The sequence below is a fragment of the Diplotaxodon limnothrissa genome, linkage group LG6, assembly GCF_057381915.1.
Source record: "Diplotaxodon limnothrissa isolate DT_005_m linkage group LG6, D_limnothrissa_male_GT1.1, whole genome shotgun sequence".
In the NCBI taxonomy this organism is placed as follows: Eukaryota; Metazoa; Chordata; class Actinopteri; order Cichliformes; family Cichlidae; genus Diplotaxodon; species Diplotaxodon limnothrissa.
In genome coordinates, this window is record NC_140601.1 from 16,850,218 (window position 1) to 16,871,633 (window position 21,416).

General features: G+C 40.4%; 1 protein-coding gene across 1 annotated transcript in view; it reads left to right on the plus strand.

The window, feature by feature from the left end:
• Positions 1-3,505: 3,505 nt before the first annotated feature.
• fbxw7 (F-box and WD repeat domain containing 7) overlaps positions 3,506-21,416 on the plus strand; it is a 141,283-nt gene continuing 123,372 nt past the window's right edge. The window contains exons 1-2 of the mRNA XM_085356878.1: positions 3,506-3,672; positions 18,343-18,409. The gene's annotated coding sequence lies outside the window, so the exon portion shown is untranslated. The remainder of the gene's footprint in view (positions 3,673-18,342; positions 18,410-21,416) is intronic.

Below are 21,416 nucleotides of genomic sequence, written 5' to 3' on the forward strand. Positions count from 1 at the left end.
AATATGGCTTTTGTGTTGTTAACATTGTTAATGTTATGTATTTTCTTCTATTTAATCTCAAAAAGCTCCTAAAAAAAGCTCCTAAAACAGTCAGTGATCACTGTTGACCTCCCTCGGCTTTTATTACCGCTAATCATTTATTTAAGCTCAGTTTTTAAAACCTTAGGATGTAACTACAGCCCAGCCCATGCAGCAGTATATGAATGACTAACCTCGTATTGTGGATGGATTATCTCAGTTGTTCTCCTGGCTGAAGTTTGGTCTTTTAACAGCATCCTGGCATGCGATTACATTTGTTCCTGACCACTCACATTAACTTTTATCGAGTGGAAAAAAATTGAGCTTGTTTATATTATGCTAACATAGCTGTGTCGCTAGCGGTCACGTAGCACATAATTATATACCAGCTAGCCCAACTTCAGTAACCCTACAAACATCACTGCTGTTTAGTTTTCTGTCTTCATTTATGTTGGAAGTGATAACAGAGCTGTACGTTTTAATTTGTTTCCAAAACCCCGCAGTCAGGACATGCTATATTGTATTTAGATAGAAGCTAGCGAGCTAACTTCCTGCTAACTTCTAACTCCGTTAAATGTCATAAATTCCGTTTTCATGGATGCCTGGATGTTAAACTCAATTGTTACACCTGGTATTAAAGATGAAAGACTTTAGACAGTTTTTCAACTCTCAGTAATGCCATAGTGATCGTTTGATATATGGACCTGCAGCGGAGTTTAGGCCCAGACATGGCTAGTGACGTCAGACTTAACGACCGGATTGTTGTGTTTCTGATCATTGTCCTCTTGAGGGGGCATGAACTGATGGCCAGACACTTTCCTTCAGGAGTTTCTGGTAGAGAGCAGAATGATTCAATCAATAATAGCAAGCCTTTCAGGTCCTAAAGCAGCAAAGCATCCCTAGACCATTGCACTACCACCACCATGTTTTACTGTTGCTATGGTGGGGTTTTTTTTTTTATGAAATACTGTGCTGAGCTTTATGCAGATGTAATGGGACTCACCTTCCAAAAATAAACTTTTGTCTCATTAGTCCACAGAATATTTTCCCAGAAGTCTTGGGGATCATCAAGATGCATTTAGTCAGCACTGGTTTTCTCCTTGACCCATGGATGCTATTTTTCATGACCTCTAACCTTAACAGAGACAAGTGAGGCATGCAGTCCTTTAAATGTTGTTCTGGGTTCTTCTGTGACCTCCTGGATGAGTCATCAACATGTTTTGGAGTTATTTTGGTAGGCTGGTCACTCCTAGGAAGGTTCACCACTGTTTCAAGTTTTCTACGTTTGTGGTGATGGCTCACTGTGCTTCACTGGAATCCCAAAGCCTTATAAACAACTTTGTTCCCATTTCCAGATGGACAGATATCAATGATTTTGTTTCTTAGCTGTTCTTGAGTTTCTTTAGATTGTGGTATGATGTGTTGCTTTTTGAGGTTTTTTTAGCCTGCTTCATTTTGTCTAACAGGCTTGATTTCAATTCAATTCAATTTTATTTATATAGTGCCAAATCACAACAACAATCCCCTCAAGGCGCTTTATATTGTACAGTAGATCGTACAATAATATATTCAGAGAAAACCCAACAATCATATGACCCCCTATGAGCAAGCACTTTGGCGACAGTGGGAAGGAAAAACTCCCTTTTAACAGGAAGAAACCTCCGGGAGAACCAGGCTCAGGGAGGGGCGGGGCCATCTGCTACGACCGGTTGGGGTGGGAGAAGGAAAACAGGATAAAAAACATGCTGTGGAAGAGAGACAGAGATTAATAACAGATATGATTCAATGCAGAGAGGTCTATTAACACATAGTGAGTGAGAAAGGTGACTGGAAAGGAAAAACTCAATGCATCATGGAAATCCCCCGGCAGCCTACGTCTATTGCAGCATAACTAAGGGAGGATTCAGGGTCACCTAGCAAAAAGGAAAGTTTTAAGCCTAATCTTAAAAGTAGAGATAGTGTCTGTCTCCCGAATCCAAAACGGAAGCTGGTTCCACCGAAGAGGGGTCTGAAAACTGAAGCCTCTCCCTCCCATTCTACTTTTAAATACTCTAGGAACAACAAGTAAGCCAGCAGTGCGAGAGCGAAGTGCTATTTAAGTGACTTCTTAATTTAACAGGTCTGGCAGTAATCACACCTGAGTGTGGCTACTGAAACTGAAATCAACTTTTCAAATAAATAAATGGTGAATCACAGTTCATTCATGATTTAACAAGAAGAGGACAATTACTTTTTCACACAGCTCCAGGTTGCTTTGGATAGCCTTTTCCTTTAATAAATGAAATCATCGTTTAAAAACTGCATTTTGTATTTACTCTGGTTATCTCTGTCTAATATTAAATTTTTTTTGATGATCTGAAACGTGACAAATATAAAAAAAAACAAGTAATCAGGAATGGGGCAAATACATTTCTATATTGTAGCCATAGGCTTAGACCTGGGAATGGTCATCACGACCATTAACAACAAAAATGATAATTCTAATATTAATTGTCATATAAATAATAAGGAGAAGATGACAAGACAAAGAAAAGAAAAACGAGGTGAAGTTAATCTGATGGCTTATCTAGAGTGTCTCACATTCACCAGGGACCCAGCTCCGTTAGGCACAGGAAAAGGTCATAAAAGGAAGAACTACTGCTTGAGCCTTACAGGACACCCCCCACCCCAGGAAGGTAGGCACATCACGCACGTCACATGTGTATCTATGTTTTCTCCGGACCTATGCATGTTGCATTGGCTCTAAAGTTGCTAAAGTCGGGTTTAAGGCCATGATATAAATGCTTTCACAAACCCCTCTTTGAAGCCTTGTCAAAATAAAAATAATAACGTAATAATAAAAGTACTGCAGAGAGGGAGAAATAAACTCCAGGGGAATATGTTTGGAATATTTCGAAATAAAATCCCAATCAACTACTATCTTTAATTTCTACTTTAAAAAAAAAAAAAAAAAAACTCATTTGTCTCCATAAATAAATGTCTCTATAAATGTTTCCATAAATTTGTCAGTTATTTTTGTGATTTTTTTTTTAAAAAGTGGAATTTTAACATTTAACACGAATCAATTCGTAAGACTTGATCCGCCATTGGTTGCATTTATAAAAATTAACCTACTTTATTTATTTTTCACATGGACGTATATCTCACGTAAGCGCGCACAGGAGCAAACAAAAACGTGTCATCATCAAGTTGCGACAGCCCTTCTCTCCAGTCGGTGGAGAGCCAGGAGAGGAGCAGACCTGGCCCCTGTTGAGGAGCTTGCGGACGGCAAGTCTTTTACTACTGACGCGCTATATGGGCTCCGTGGGTTTCTTCTGCCTCTTGTAATGATCGTAAATCACCGTGTAAGAGCACAGAGTCAACGGGTCGAGCAGTGCACTGGTCAGTTTGGCAGAGCAGCTAGCGTTAGCAGTGTTTGACTAGCCAGTTAACAGTATACGAACTTGGCTTGTGGAGGCTAGTTAGCAGGTCGTGCTAGCGTGCTAGCCTCGGTTGGTCAGGTGCAGTGACTGCTGCTGCTGGGAGACCCAAGAAGGAGCGTTTACCTCCAAGCGTTAGCTTCTTCAAGCCTCAAAGGATACCTCGCTGTGGATACCCGACCGGGAGGAAGCGCTGGAAAGTCCTGCTACTTGTGTCCATCGCCACATTTCCCAGGTAAATAAAAACAATGCGAATTACAAAGTACAGCACCGCAGCTCGGGGATATTGCAGCGGTGGACCGGTGGGGAAAAGGGCCTAGCATTAGCCTGCTAACGCAGTCGCTAGCTATTAGCAGTGCTAACGTTAGCCAGCTTGTGTTGATGTGGAGCTTGGTAGCGCTCAGAGTTGAAGTTTAAGTTAGCAGATTTAGCTGAATGTGCTGCACGGGATGAAGTTTGTTGCCTACTTCGGCTGCCTCTCCGGCCAGCGCTGGGCTTTTTAAACAAACCGAGTCAACAGCTGCAGAGTGCGAGGACTTTAATGCCCGTGCACGCATTAACCCGATAACCGTGGGTCTTTAACTTGACTTTAACTCAGTCAGTCTACATCTTTAAAAAGTCACTGATTTGCCTCGAGGTTTTGAGGTAATGTACAGCATACAACTTTCTGTTCTTAAACCCTCGATCAGAAAAAGGAAACGTCCTAAAGAAAGCAATGTACTGGGAAGAAGCCACAGGAAGAGCAAGTTGATGTCTGTGTGCAGAGCAAACGATGAATCTAAAGTATAGACGTCAGGATGGTCAAATTATAGATTGCAAACCTGTATGAACAGTTTGAGACATGCCATGAAACACATAGCTGCACAGACTCCACTCCTCCTGGGCAGCTGCCAGGCAGCTTAAACACACCAGAGGCAACTTTGCTTCACTATTCACATATAAAGGAGAAAGGAAAGGAGCACAAAAGCACGAAGTGTAGTAGAAAAATGCTGTTTAGTATGGCAGCTCCTATTTCTTCATCTGTTCAAGGGTTTCTGTTTAAAAAAATGTTTATAGCGCCACTGCAAAGGTCACTTCTGTTAATTTTATAAAGTTATCCAAATCCAGACTTTATCTTGGGGAACAGAGGACTAAATTCATGGGATGTTGACAGCTGAGAGATTTAAGACTTTTAAGGTTATTGTGGCTGTGCTCTGATTTCTTGCAAATCACAGGACTTGAAATTGTTTTGTCACAGGAGGCAGCTTTAGTTAAACCAACACTGAGCTGACAGCTTGATGCACAGTCCACATCCCTTATTCAGTTAGTCGCCTAACATGCTGTAAATGCAGCCTAATGCAACAGTCTTGCAAGCCGTTATGAATATTATGTTCCTCTTTTGTCCAGACATTTTTAGAAAGTTGTTGATCTAAAACTGTATGGCCATTTCTTTTTACTGGTGCCTTAATGTTTACTCTCCTGTGGTGGACAGGCTTGTCTTTGTGTCCCTGACATCCAATTGTTTCAGTTCTAACAGAGTCGCAACAGCAGAGTACAAACCAGCCCAACAATACGTATTATTTTCAGTTCTTCATTATGCTTGTGAGACCTTAGCTTGTGTTTCATCGTGTAAGCCTTAATTACATTGTTTTTACCATAGTTTTTTTTGTTTTGTATTGTTGATTAAATGCAATGTAACTCGAGTCAAACATGAACTTGGAACTACCCAGATTTCTACTCCGCTGTGTAAAACTGGAGTGCATCAAGTTTAAACTCAAACTTGACCACAACCCCTCATATGCAGCGATAGCCAAACCCAAATGGGTGTGCATTCATTACATATTTCTCTTAAACAACAGAAGTGCAGTACTGAAGCGCACCATTAAACGGTTTCAGATTCAATTCTCTCTTATTTAACCATGCTGCATCTTTCTCTTGTGCTGTTTTGTCAGTTTGGATCAAATTGTGCAGCTCATGTTAATTTCAGTTTGGGAGGGAGTCGTGAGGTCAGGTCAGATGACCAACTTTGGTTAAGATGCACAGATGTCAGCCAGTCCATTTGAATGAATCTTCTGTCACTTCCCTTCTATATTTGTTACGCTGCTATTCTAAGAGTGATGCTTTGCACACACATACTTGTGTAATCTGTGCAGTATAAAGCACCACATTGATTACAAAAGTGCAGCAGCACTGTTGCATATCTTTTGCCATACTGAGTTTGACTGCAGAAGTGTGGACACACTGCTGATAGGATATCATTCAGTTGCCAAATTACATAATTTACAGCTTTCTTTAAAAAAAAAAAAAAAAAAAAAAAAAAAAAAAAAAAAAAGGAGATACAACATTTCTCTGGAAGAGTGTCAACAAAAGCTGAGCACCAGAAGCTTCATAAAGGGAGCATTTATTTCAGTGCTGTTGTATTGATTGCTGGTTAAAAATGTGCTTTGGGTTGCACATAACAGATGAAACGGTCCGATCAGCCAGGAGCTGGAAATCTGCCTCTGTTTGATCAAAAATTGATGATGTTCTTTTTCTCAGCACTGGTGTTTATTAATCATTAGAAATGGAAGGATAAAATGGGTCTCATTTGTTAGTACTGGCTTAACTTTGTGTCATATTGAAGTGACCTATGTATGCATGCCCAAGATTGACGATCAGAGATCTGTTAAGGACAATATTTTATTACATTTTTTGTACCTGTTCAGTTTCCTTTAAGTGCCTGCAAACATTTATTGTATAGAAGATGAAGGCTTTCTGAACCCATAGTATTACTAATTATGATCAGACTGCAAATAGCCTGTATTGTCATTATGAACAAATCTGGATGTTATTTTCTTGATTAGCCAATCTGTTTCTGAGAATTGCTCTTGCTGTGTCCTGTTGTCCGATCAACTGTCCAAAACACAAAGATAAGGTCATTTACTGTTGCATAATCCTGAAGAGGGGGAAAAAATCCAACCCCAAACCCAGCAAATCCTCATATTTAGAAGATGAAGCCAACCAATGTTTAACACTTGAGTTTGTAAAATCACTGACAGTTAATAGATCTCCCTAAATAGTAGGGGGGGGGGGGCTCAATGCAGCATAGTATTGCGATATTTTTTTGTGCCGATATAGTATCAATACAAGAACACCAAATATCGATATTTTATTAAATAAATTAAAATAATCTGGGAATCTCCTGCACCAGCATCCTGAAATAAGGTTATCAGAACAAATTTAAATTTAATAAACCATCCAACACTGGATGCATTTAGCTTGACAAAGTTATTTCCTAATTCCGAGCAAGCTCAGTCACACTAGTAGGAATAGGACAGGACGGCAACCTCCTTACATTTACCAGAAGAAGTGGTGGGTGTCTGGCGACTGTATTGAATTTTTCACATTCCGCAAGTGATGGCAATTTGTGGTAACTAAATGGTTGCCCACGCCTTCAGGGTTTGCACATTCAAAGCCACTTTTGATCGTAAGGGGATTGCACAGGTCGGCAAACAGTTGCAGTCTGACTTGGACTGACTGTACTCTGAGAGATGTTGAAGGTTTGCAAATAATTACTATCTGACTTATAAATGCAGACAGATTGCAAGCACGTTGCCTTAAATCTGAGTCTTTGTCAATGAGCACAACTTGAAGAGACTTGATTTGACTGGCTGCCAGCTGGTTGTATTCTGGCTTTATTCCTGTAGAACAGTTGCAGAATGCAGATGTGATAGTTGGATTTCTGTCTATGTAGACAGCAACAGATATGTGGTTTTTCAACAGCCCCTATTCAGTCTCAGACTGACTCCGTCTTATGGCAACATTTATAGCAGGTTTTAGTGACAGGGTTGATTTTTGCAGCAAAAAAAAAAAAGAAGTGGGATAACTATGTTTTGATAAAACAGATATTGCCTAAGTTTAACATAATTAGCAGTTTGAAAAAGGTGATAAATTGCAGTTTGTTATTGTGCACTGCAAAAAGTTAATTGCAATAAAACGCTAACATGATCATTTCTGTCAGGTGAGCAGTCATTGCAGTTTAAAATTATTTTCAACACCTATGACATGTACAACCACTTTACTTGATGCTGTGTGCCTGATCATACCAGTGTGTGATGCTCTGCATTCTCATGTGATGAATGTTCAGATTTTTCCAAGATTATTTCAGATTTTTATGGCTTTTTCTGCAGCGCGTCTCTCTGCCGTCTGTAAAAAGCCAGGCGGCGGAGCAGATGAATAGGAATGGCAGATGTAGTTGTTTTGAGAGGACTGTTTTAATTTGGTCTTTTACTGCGTTGAACAGGTTGTTGTTTGGCAGCACTTCTGAAACTGTGTTGGAAGAGGCTGTTTTAACCCTTTAAGACCTACCATAGAACCAAGTCCGCCAGAGCTTATATTATATTTTTACATGCTGTGGAGCCATTTTTGGGAGCATTTCAAGTTGCTATACATCAATACAACCATTATAGCCCAAACTTTAATAATATGTCTGCATTAGGTGCATAGTAATTACATAAATTGCAAAAAAGTGTAATAAACTACAAAAAATTGAAAATCGTTTTTGTTTTTTTAACATATATTTCTAGTTAGAGAAATTTAAGAGGCTTATCCCTCAAAACTGTAAATACAAAAAAGTTGCAGAAACTAGTTTCCCACCACAGGAAATTTATTTTAAGTGTCTTCATAGTTTTATTTTTGAAATACACCAATTTTTATATACTGCAGGAAAAACGAAAATAAATATTATAGTGCAAATTTGCAAAATAACAGCATATGCATCACAATAAACTATTTCCAGCAGTGGAATATGAGTCCTAAGCATCCCAGAAACGACACAGAAAGTCATGAAATCAAACATAACTTTTAAAAACACAAGTATAAGCTCATGAGGTACGATGGTAAAAAAACTACATTTCCGCAAAATGACATCACTTCCGGTTTCGGGCAGGTCATGCGGTCATGTGATAGTTCACGCTGATGGACGTAGGAAGTGTTACAAACAGCTGATTGGATCGGCGAAGCGTGTTTCTGGAATATCATGTTTTTGTTGCTGCAAGTGATTTTTATGCAGTTTTTGCAAAGCTATATGTGGAAGGAAACTGTGACCTAGGACAAGCTGATGGCATAAGATGTAAGTACAACTCCTCCAGTTTCATATGCAAAAAAAATTATTGCGCTAGCTTACGTGGTTGCAGAGCTACCGGGATTTAAAAATAGTTACGCAAAACAGAGCGTGCCCGCTCCGATCGGCTGTAAAGGGTTAATATGTACAAACTAAGCTGCTCTCTGGGGTTTGTTTTTCATAGCCAGCCCATTATGTACCCCCTTTGAAAATGGTTGCAACAAGAACATTATTAACATTATTAAACCCTTCAGTTAAATGTATGCTGGGTTTTTTGTTTTGGGTTTTTTTTGGGGGGGGGATGTACTCCATCTTCTCCTCTCTCCTCCAGCAGGGCAGTGTATGCTAATGAAGATCAGAGAATTCACATTCAAGGATAGGCTGAAAGTGTTTAAGACGAACTGCATATTTTCAATTTATTTTTACACAAAAATATGGATCAGTATTGATAGGATTTTAGTTATTCCATTATCGATAGTTTCCAAAGGTCAAATACTTTATCTTTGTTGTGATTCCTGTTTTTCTTGTGTTTGGGGAGAGGGAGAGATACAAGCAATCTTCCCACCTGCCTTCACTGCCAACTGTATGTTTCCCCCCCTCTGTGCATCTCTCTTTTTATTTTCTTTTTTTCCTTTTTCTTTTTCTTTGTTTTTCTCCCCTCAGATTTGGTTGTTGGTGTGTGTCGGAGAACTGCTACTGCCCTGGTCAGGACTAGCAACTTTTCTGCCACCAGCAGCAGCAGCAGAGCTTCTAGCTTTAAACAAGATTCAAGGTTGTTGAAGAGAGGGAGAGAGAGTGGGGGGGAGAAGACAAAAGCTTAGCTTCTTTAAAGCTGGAAATCTGTAACCTGTTATGAGTACAGGGTAAATGACAGAAACAAGGTAAAGCCTCTCATATTGCAGTGAAATGAAACTGGTACACAAAATTAGGTTAAAAAAATTACTTGGAAGTTTAGTTTATGGATTGCTGCAAGCCCTTAAAGATTATGACAGGGTATCCTGGACGTTGTTTGCGTAAAGCTTCACATTCCCACACTCCTTACTGTTGCTGTGTTACTGACATCAGGGCTTTCCTAATACTGTTCTCATGGACGGTGAGATTTCCTGTCTTTGAAACTTGTGTTGGCAAAGCATGAAGATGGTGGACATTGTTTACGTTGCATATGGGGAGACTGGCCTTAGTAAATCCACACTCAGTCTGAAATCTTCAACTGAGGAAAACATATATGCATATTTTGTAACCAGTGAGTGAATCAGTCTGCTTTCCAGATGCTGGCTATTCCTAACAAAGCTACTACTCAGGGTTGCTTGTCTAGTTTTAAGACTCCTTACATATGGAGAGAGATAGTACAAGTCAGTTACTCTGTGGGGGTTGTGTTTTCAAGTGGTAAACGGATGTTCAAGCCACTGTTTATGTTTGGAGGAAAGCTTAAAAGTGGGAAGTGTTGCTTGAATCTTTGAGTTGTGTCTAATATACCAAATTGAGAGGGTAATGGGATTTCTACAGATGGACAGCTTTGGAGCAGAGGGGACAGATGGTTGAAAGACATTAGGTTTAAATGGTGCAATCCACAGAGGGAAACGGGAAAGGGGTGACAGCAGCAAATGTGTAGAGAGGTGCTGTGTAGTTTGCATACTTAAAGACTTATTCAGCTGTGTATGTAAACTGGGAAATGAGGAGGGAAATGAAACTGTCTTCATAAGCATGGGAAGGACATTAAAGGGGCTTTTCCGTGGGGAGTTCCAAGAGGATCTCCAGTCTCAAGGAAATCTCTTGAAGAGTAACTTAAAGTCATCAAGTGGTCCTTTGTGGCAACAAAGTACAGCAACATAAAGAAAAAAGGGCACAATTATTGTTATTAGGGTCAGACATTACAACACACACTAGAGCCTTTATCTCCACTGCTGCCTCTCCTCAGCTTGAGAACCTGCAATTCTTTGTAATGATGGCTTACCTTGTTTTAAAATTAGCATTGTTGTTGGGGGCGTTACTGGGAGTTGTGAGTAGACATGAAACCAGAAAAGTAAAATAGCTGTTTAGTTATTTCTGGTGATTTTAATTCTGTGGCCTGATATGAAGAATTCTGTATACGTGTCTGCTGCCTGGGCAAGGCCTTTCCTGATGCAGCTGCAGTTAGTCACATCGACACATTAGAGGAGTGGTTCTTAAACAGTGGGTGACTCCCACAGGTGGAGTATAGGGGTGGGGTGGGGACAATGACGACAAAGGGTTTTATTAAGAATTTGCTTAAAGTTAATTTGCTTAAAGTTACCTGGTTTGATTTATATGTATGTGTAGGGCTGGGCGATATATCGAGTTTTTAAAAAATATCGATATATTTTTATACGAGATATAAGGTGTGACAATATCCTTTATATCGATATAGTCTACGTTATAATTATACTTGTGGAGCCGCAAGTTTGCCTCTCTTTCGTCCACTTTTGTCTTTACGCAACGTTACTCGGCCTCGCCCCTCCTTCACTGAACACAGCTCCCCCTCCTCCCCCATCGCTTCACCTGCAGGAAGCGACAAGATGTTAACGGAGATTTGCCGTGTCCGAGTTACTGCACTTCGCCCCGTACGTGGGACTGGACGCCGTCAACGTGTTAGCTAGCTAACCACGCTAACGAGCTAACCACGCTAACGCCATGCAGCCCAGAGGCGCTGCACAGCCTAAAATCCTTGCATTTTCTTAAAAGTTGACAGCGCGCCTTATGTATGAATTCTGTTTGTGCTTGATGGCCGTGAACCGATTTTTATGTGGAACACGGCGCTCAGCAATCTGTCAAAAAAATGTTTTAGTACGACGTTGGTAAGCTACGGTGCTGCACCGCTTGATGGATTGTCAGAGCATTACGGCTACCGAGGAGCCTTCGTGGAGTGATACGTACTGTGCTTCAACGTAATATTACCTTACTGTGTATAAGGACTATAAATGGCACCTGTTAAGAGACGTGGTTACGAAGAGGATTTCAAACTCAATGCTGTCAGTCACACAGTAGAAGTTGGGAACAGAGCAGCTGTGAAATCTGTCTTTGTTATTATGCTCAGCGTCTTTTAGTTTACATTTTGACTGCACAATTGTGAGCTTTTTGTTATGCACAAAAACAACATTGTTTTCTTTTATTTATGGAGCATTATTATTTAATAAATGCTCATAATTTATTTTTGAGTAAATCTTATGTACATCTATGCTCTATGTTAATAGAAATGCCTGTGTGACATCTGGGACACAGCTTGGACTAAGAACTCTGTTTTTGTTCTTACTTTATGGCTTTAAAAAAAAAAAATATCGAGATATGAATTTTGGGTCATATCGCCCAGCCCTATGTATGTGTATATATGATACGATCATTATAGTAATATGACCATGATGTCAATGCCACGACATCCCCGCATGATATCTATGAAACCTATCTAATTCACAGCTTCAGGCCTTCCCTAGCTATCTTATCTTACGCTATCAGACGCACATTTTCTCTTCCTCCTATACTCATGAAGAATGTAATATTTATAATATTTGAATTCTCTTTCTCGGCTTATTGCATACCTCCATCATCTGTAACTTTGTCGTTAGCAGTGTGATACCATCCTCTGTTTTGTGCCTTTTAAAAATGCTCTCTTCTAAATGCTTGCTTTATCAGTTTGAGTTACTCTGAGGATTTACTGGAGCCTTAAGAGCAAAGTATGGGTTTATTCTGTGCTTGTAAATGGCCCGTTTGCTCAGTATCTGTGAGGCGCAAGGAGTATGTTAATAATTCAGTGCTGTGCCATGTAGCTCTGAGCTGGGTAATGAACATGGGGAGAAATCTCCCAGGCATTTTGCTTTGATGTGGGCTGTGTTTTGAACACTAGGTGACACAGTGCAGGGACAGAAGAAAGTGGCAGTCTGGGACAAAAGTCAAGAGTGGATATATTAGGGTCCACAATTATACTGCAGCAGAGCATATTATCAACAGCCAAAGATATGAAAGTACAAATAGCATCTCTTTGTCTTTGTCCTCTGAGAAGGAATACTTTATTTCTTCTTTGAAGTGTTGATCAGGCACAACTCGAACAGTGAGCTGCTTTCACACCCAATTGATGGCTACGTACTAAATATCTATGTACTGGTTACGTGCTGGAGCTGAAACTAGAGGAGCAAGTTTTACATAAACACAAATGAGCACTTTTCACACATGCACTATACCCCCTTAAACGTTTTGATGAAAGTGCATGTGAAAAGAAAGTGTTAGAGGCAGCCAGATCAGACTTTGCCAGCACCCTGGAACAAAGTGCACGTGTATGCTTGTGCACAGGTGAGAATTTACAGCAGTATCTCTTCACGAGCTTTTTGAAAGTGAGTCGCTCAGATTTACATAATTGTAACAGTTGTAACTTTACAGATTTGTTATAATCTTAATCAAGCTGTATGCCAAGAGTGAACGAGACATCGATTCACTGATCCACACTACCAGGCTATACAGCAATGACATTGGAATGTCGTTCGGACTGGAGAAGTGTAGTCGGATGGTAACAAAGAGAGGGAAGGTAGTCAGAACTGAGGGGATTGAACTACCAGAAGGCAACATTGCAGACATAGAGGACAGTTACAAGTACCTGGGGATCCCGCAGGCAAATGGGAACCATGAAGAGGCCGCTAGAAAGGCTGCAACCACCAAGTACCTGCAGAGGGTCAGGCAAGTCCTGAGGAGTCAGCTGAATGGTAAGAACAAGATCCGGGCCATCAACACATACGCCCTGCCCGTGATCAGGTACCCTGCTGGGGTAATAGGCTGGCCAAAGGAGGAGATAGAAGCCACTGACATAAAGACAAGAAAGCTCCTGACCATGCATGGAGGGTTTCACCCCAAGTCCAGCACCCTGAGGCTGTACGCTAAGCGGAAGGAAGGGGGCCGGGGACTGGTGAGTGTCAGCACCACAGTCCAGGATGAGACAAGGAACATCCAAGAATACATTGGGAAGATGGCCCCAACTGACCGAGTGCTCAGTGAATACCTCAGGCAGCAGAAACCCAAGAAAGAGGAGGGAGACGAGGAACCATCATGGAAGGACAGGCCCCTGCACGGTATGTACCACCGGCAGATAGAGGAGGTGGCTGATATCCAGAAATCCTACCAGTGGCTGGACAAAGCTGGACTGAAAGACAGCACAGAGGCACTAATCATGGCAGCACAAGAACAAGCTCTGAGCACAAGATCCATAGAGGCTGGGGTCTATCACACCAGGCAAGACCCCAGGTGCAGGCTGTGTAAAGATGCCCCAGAGACAATCCAGCACATAACAGCAGGGTGCAAGATGCTAGCAGGCAAGGCATACATGGAACGCCATAACCAAGTGGCCGGCATAGTGTACAGGAACATCTGTGCCGAGTATAACCTGGAAGTCCCGAGGTCAAAATGGGAGATGCCCCCAAGGGTGGTGGAGAATGACCGAGCTAAGATCCTGTGGGACTTCCAGATACAGACGGACAAAATGGTGGTGGCTAACCAACCGGACATAGTGGTGGTAGACAAACAGAAGAAGACGGCCGTAGTGATCGATGTAGCGGTTCCGAATGACAGCAATATCAGGAAGAAGGAACACGAGAAGCTGGAGAAATACCAAGGGCTCAGAGAAGAGCTGGAGAGGATGTGGAGGGTGAAGGTAACGGTGGTCCCCGTGGTAATCGGAGCACTAGGTGCGGTGACTCCCAAGCTAGGCGAGTGGCTCCAGCAGATCCCGGGAATAACATCGGAGATCTCTGTCCAGAAGAGCGCAGTCCTGGGAACAGCTAAGATACTGCGCAGGACCCTCAAGCTCCCAGGCCTCTGGTAGAGGACCCGAGCTTGAAGGATAAACCGCCCGCAGGGGCGTGCTGGGTGTTTTTTTATATATATATATATATATATATATATATATATATATATATATATATATTTATATTTATATTTTTTATTTTTTCCCCCCCCATTGACGTGGCGTGTGTATGTCACTTCAGGCACACAAGGCACCACATAGTCACAGTTTATAAGTCCCTATTGAAGACCTGAACTTTCAATAAGTAACTTTTACTAAATGTGGATCTATAATGCCTCACTACACATAGAAGTAGTTTTCATAATCAGAGTTACTAGCGAAACATAGAGCCTCCATGGTATGAAAAGTCTGCTACAATGCAGTTTCTGCCAGGAAACTTTTTCAGTTCAGCTCATTTATATAGGACCAAATTTTTATACTAAAAGGTAAAGACCCTACAATCAAACAATCAATCCCCTGTGAGCAAGGACTTTATGATAGTTGGAAGGAAAAGCTCCCTTTTTAAAAGGAAGAAATCTCCAGAAGAACCAGGCTCTTGGAGGGGCAGGGGCAGGTGAACAGGAGACTAGACTAAGGGAGAGACAAGACACAAATATAATGACATGCTGCAATGGTATATCCTCCTGAGAACCAGCCTTTTCATTTGTGGCCTGTGCAATGGACATTTTTGGATGTTTTTTGGTCTATATATTTTGACTTATTTGAGCTACCTTAATAAGTCTTGTTGTGCTAAATAGAGAACATCCTTTCCATTGATATCTCATGCGTTTGGGTGGCCTCTTTTAGCTCCAAAGAGGAAGGAAATCAAAACGTTCAATCGGAAGAATCTCTTTTCCTCAGTTCTCAGGAGGATATAAATGTATGATGAATGAAAAGAGGTGAGTGGAATAGTAGTGCTTAGTGCGTCACATGAAATCCTGCAGGCTGTGTCTGTAGCAGCATAATTAAGGGATAGTTCAGGGTCACCTAAATGAGCATCAACTATAGTCTTTATCAAAGAGGAATCCAAACTGGGAGCTGTTTCCTGAGGTGAAGGGCCTGAAGGCTCTGCCACCCATTCTACTTTTAGAAACCACAAGTAAGCCTGAAGTATGAGAGTGAAGTGCTCTGTTAGGGTAATATGATATTATAAGAACTTTAGGATATATTAACCCTGTCAACACTGGGGAAATGGGGAAAGATGGTAATTAGTAGACATACGTGGATGGCTGTCATTTGACCAGATAAAATGGTTTTAGTGTTGTGTATAGTTATTATTTTTTTTAAATATTTGTTTTTCATTTGAAAAATATGGGGAAAATATTCATGGCAGCATGCTAATAATAAACATTAGCTTACTTGGCTGTTGAACCTTTTTGTTTCTATTGTGTCTAAACCTCCCACTATGCTTGAGCCTGTTATGGGAGTCAACTAAAGTTAGGCAGGCTGCTGGGGCTGGAATATACAGCCTAAACCCAGTAATGGATTATACAGCACTTGTATTGTCAAATTTCACTCATACCACACATTGATTTGGGTACTGCGGCTTGTTCTGGCAATATTGTGGGTCTGCTGTCGGACTGACAGAATGCCGTCACTTTGACAGATTGATAAAGCCACCGATGTTCCTATGTCTTCATACGTTTAAAAGGGACAAAAGTGATTTGAGCCGTCTAGCCTTTTCTTTTGTAATTTCCCATCACAAAATGCCTTCAGGCTGTGGGTCATTTTGTTCAGTCCTTTTCCATCTCACCTTAACACAATTGCATCTCTTCACTGCCTCCCACAACCCATTTCCTCTCAAATGCCCACCGGTCCTTCTCTGAGACTGCAGCAGAGGTGCAGCACAAAACCTGTTTGAAAGGCCTCTTTGCTGTTGGCATGGAAACGTCTGCCTTTGTGAATGGAGGCTTCCCTTACATGCCTGGTCAGAGGTCTCCCGATGTCTCATGGTCCAAGAGGACCTGGCCAGACCTCTGTGCCACATCACCAAGCCTGTGTTGAAGTCATGAAGTCAGGCACTTCTGCTCACGTAGTTTGTGTCTGTTCCTTGTTCACATTGTGTTACTGCAAGTCTCGACTTGACTTACATGAACTAGAGTGCTCTCAATCATGTCCTGCTGTAGTAACTGAAAACTAAAATTTAGAGAACTTTACAATAAAATTTGGGAGGGAGTAGTTTGTGCAAAGTCCTGGATTTGTTTGAACTAGTTTCACAGCACTTCACTTTGGAACGGGTTCAGAAATCTGGCTAAACTTCTGTGATTAGTGGCTCTCTGCTAATATTTATAAAATGTAGCGTGAAAAGAATATTTTATCTTCCTGCTCAGAGACTGAAGTTCATTGGTTAGAGCTATTGGTTAATTAATTGAGCATCTATCCCTCAGCAAAATGAGCATTTTACACATTACTGAAATAGGATAATATCCTGAGCATCACAGCTGGGTTTTTGTTTTTAAATACATAATACAGTATTTTAAAGATTAATTGGTCATACTGAGTGATTTGTTTGTGGAACAGTCATACAGTTTGGCAGGCTTCCCTGTAGGTTAATGACCTATTAGTTAAAAGGTAGATATACTGACCTTTTTATTACAATTGTTTTGACGTTCTAGACAAAAATGAAATGTTTCAGACATTGAGCATCCTCATATTGCCGTAGGCCTACAACTGTTGAATAGCTACTGTTTCATAATAAGCTGGCATTTCATCAGCCCAAAAAGAGGTCAGAATGAATAAACTCAACAAAGGAATGCAGGTTGTGTCTAAATTAGTCCATGATTAGATGTCATGAAAGAAAATCAACAGGTCTCTATTCCCTGTGGACCACAACAGAGAAGCCTTGACCTAATTATTCATTTTCTTTTTCCTAACAAAAGAGCTGAGTTTATTGCAGAATCCTGCGCTTGTCTTTTGCTGCTGTCTTCACTTGGCACAGACCTCACATCTTGCAGTTTCCCACATTGGCTGAGAACAGTAAATCTTAGTTTCGCCATAAATGTGGTGTTTATTGTTGGCGTTTCTATATGATGTGGGTTCTACATGACACCAACACAACATAACAATCTGCGGTTTTAAGTTATTTTGTGTGTGTGATTTCAATACATTTAATCAAAGTCGTTTCTTTTTCCATGGCAGTGTGTGACACAGAAATTGCCTTAAAACTCTGCAGTGAAATTCAGAGTTATGCAGATTACAGCTCTCTGGCCCACATTTTCCTCCTCATGGATGAATTATTTACTGTTTATCAAAAAAGTAGGTGTGGAGTGTGTAGCTGCTTAAGCTCTGGTCACACTTACTGTAGCTCTGTAATACTTTAACAGTGTGAATTTTTTCTTCTTCTATACACATATTTTAAGAATACATATTGTAACATTGCCCAAGGTTCACATCTTATGATGGTCGTGAGTGGCATTGTCGTTGCAGCTGTTAGTGTTCAAGCTCTTGTATGTGTTTGCGTTGAATGTGAAGTAAGGCTGTTTTTCTGTTCTACTAAATATTTAATTTACTTTCAGTATTTGGTACGAGTGGTTACATTTATTTTACTTTGATGCAAGTTTGAGGCACTCTAGGAATGTGTTGCATTGTCATGGTAGGATATCCTCCCTCAGACTTGACCTGGGTTGCTTTCCACCAGGGACGCAGGCAGCTGGCAGCTCAGTTAAAGTGCCTTTAAGTCTATTAGAGAGGATAATCCTTGAGGGAGAGTTTCGGTGAACAGAGGGAACAGGCAGAACAGTCAGTCGATTCACTTTCCTTGCCATCCAGCTCGTCCCATGTACTTCCCCTCTCCAACCTCGCAGCCAATCGTTCAACACATGGCCACCAAATGCTTTCTTCATTACTCGCCAAAGGAAACACGGCTGCCCCAAACAGGACCTTGAAAAAGGAGAGGAAAAATAATCATGTGAATTTCCTTTGCTCTGCTTCAGAAATAACAGTGTAAATAGTCTCTGAGGTGCATGTAGTACATCACAAGTTAAACTGTTTGTGCATCTGATGTTTTCTGTACCTCACTTTGTTGGTTTCTATACCCCCCCTTCCAGCCTCCTGCCTTCCACCTTCACTGTCCCTGGCGCAGTCGGTGGTTCAGCAACACTTCAAAGGAGGAAGGTCTGTGGCGCTGCAGATAACACATTGTACCCCCTGCCCCTCAAGCACAGGCAAGCTTTTCCAGAGCTACTACGCAATCCATTGACTGACAGATTTTCTTTTCTTTAGAAAACTGTTGTTTTTTACTTCTTTACTGACTTTTATGTTTTTTGTCCTCCTCTCCAGTATGAATGATTTAAATTTTTAACTGTTGTGCAGAGCATAAGGTTTAAATGCCCACTTCTATTTGAAATGCATTGTTGGCTTGAAACATATTCATGCAGTGATGAAACTTTAAAAGGAGAAGATATGTTGTTAATATAGAGGAGTTGTAGTCCAATATATTCCTGTAAATGCGCTAGACTATTGACGGTATTTGGCCAATTTTTATTTATATATATATATATATATATATATATATATATATATATATATATATATATATATATATATATATATATATATATATATATATATATATATATATATATATATATATAAATATATAAATAAATATAAATAAAAAATTCTTTTTTTTTCCCCCTCATTTTTGTTCTGGGGAGGGGAAAGGAGTTTTTTTTTTTTCCTTTTCTTTTTTTCTCCTTTTTTTTCTCAGTTCATCAGTGTCACCGAATAAACAAAAATTAAACTGGAGTTAACAGGGACATAATGGCTTTCATTATCTCAGCACCCCTGAGTTGGACCCACTAGGGTCGCCAGTGAATGTGCATGAGACATGTTGGCATGTGTTGTTCTACTAGATTAGGGAGTACAATAAGAAAAACTAGGTATCCATGGTGGTAGCAGTTGTCTGTTTCCAAGGGACTGTAATCCTGGCCGTATTAGCCGATAGGTAAATGGCAGGTGAATATCTGGTCATATGTGCACTTATGTAATGGGGTTCGTAAGTGTAACATGGTTTTGAATACTTTGAGAGAGAGATTGTTTTGCTGTTGACACCTGTATTTAAATAATGTATTTTGTTCACCCTTGGCCCACAGTCAAGTTTTTTTTTCCCTGAGAAAGAAACTGACAAATCCAACCAAATCTTTTTATACTGAAACATGATCACTGTATTATAAGCCACCCTACGAAACTATTTTAGCATTCCTTTATGGCTTTGAGTAGTTTTCAGTATCTGTTCATCTCCAGGTCATTTTCTTATCCATTTATTGCAAATATAGGAAAAAAGTAAATATGTGGACTAGCGTTTCCAAAAGCCCAGTCTTTACATGTTTTCTTTGTTTGAAAGCTATTCGTTAATAATGAAACGGCCTCACAAAACTATCACAGCTGTATTTCTCATTAATTGACCTGTCAATTAACTACTTGTTGCAACAGTTCAACGTATGATTCAGTGGTTGACATTTGTTTTTGTCTTTCCCTTTTCTCTGATACATAGATTTTTTTTTCCCCCCTGATTTTTATTTTTTATTTTTACATTTTTGTCTCTTTTGGGCTGAGCTGTGTAAATGCTATATAATAGTTTTAAAATTAGCTACAGGGGTTAAAGTAAAGGTATACTTTAGTGGGGACTGGAAGTTCGTCTACCTGAAAATAGTGGTTTGCATAATCATCCTGAGCATCTGTGGTGTTGAATTTATTTATATAGTAGGAGGAGTTTATATTTATGTAAATATTCTTTGTGTTCTATTTATATAAATACTTTGGGCTCCACCAGCAGCATCACTGACAGATGCACACGGGCTTCCAGCTAATCACCTGTTACAGGTAGAGTACAAAAGCCAGCTAGTTGCTTTCAGTACTTGCGGGTGTACCGCTTAACGTCAATTAATTAGATTGTAGCTGTTTAAATTAAACTCCCATCTCATCTTTCCTTAAAGTGATTGCTAGTCAAGCTCACAGTTAAAATAGGTGAGGAGTGAGGGATGGTGTTTTAGACACTTCACTTCATTTAACTACTGCGGCATCCCGTTCTACATATTTATTAGGGGTGCAACGATACTCGTATCGATATTGAACCGTTCGATACAGTGCTTTCGGTTCGGTACGCATATGTATCGAACAATACAAAATTTTAAATTTATTTTATCAACTTTTCTTCCGACGATGCTTTCTGTGTTGAACGCTCAGTGGATCTGCGCTCGACAGTGCAGCCTAGGCGGAGTAGTCGAACGCAGATTCACTGAGCGCAGGGCAAGCTAGCGACACAGAAGTTAAGCTCTCCTTGCAACATGGCAAATTGAACCTCCCCCACCCTCATTCAGATCTGGCGTTTGGAACTATTTTGGTTTTCATGTGACGTATGACCCTGAAGGTAAGCGCGTCATGGACTAAAGTAAAACAGTATGTTGGATGTGCCACGCAATGCTCAATTACATGGGTGGGAACTAGTGTGTTAGCGCAGTTAGCCGTTAACGTGTTGGCCGTCCAGCCCCATGCACGGGGCGATCCGCGGTAGCTCGTTAACGGAGATTTGCCGTGTTGTGGCGTTAACGTCATTTCAACGAGATTTACGCTGACACACAACGAATATGACTGCACATCATCCTAGTGCAAAGACAAGTGGAAGCAGACAAAAACAACAAGCACGCATGCTACAAACTTTACCCGAGTCATTTAGACAGCCGTTAGCACATGATTCTCCTTATGGGGACCTGATATGTTTAATATGCTGCTGAGAATATAGCCCAGAAGAAGCGTATAGTATAGCTTTTATTTTGGAAAGAGCCATTTCTCTGTGATAAACTCTTTTCCAAAGATGAGTGATTTCTCCATCAGATTTATTTTTTTTATTACTTTGTTGTTTCAGCAACATTAAATTTAAACACTGTACTTTTGAGTTAAAATATATATTTATAATTTTAATAAATGACAAATTAAAAAGGCATGAACATTTTTTTTTGTATCGAAAAAAAATATCGAACCGTGACACCAAAGTATTGAACCGAACCGTGAATTTTGTGTATCGTTGCACCCCTAATATATAAAGCGCCGCACATATAAGAATATGGTTGACCACTCAGTGTTAGTGTATGCTAATACTTAGTCATGGCATCTGTTGGCC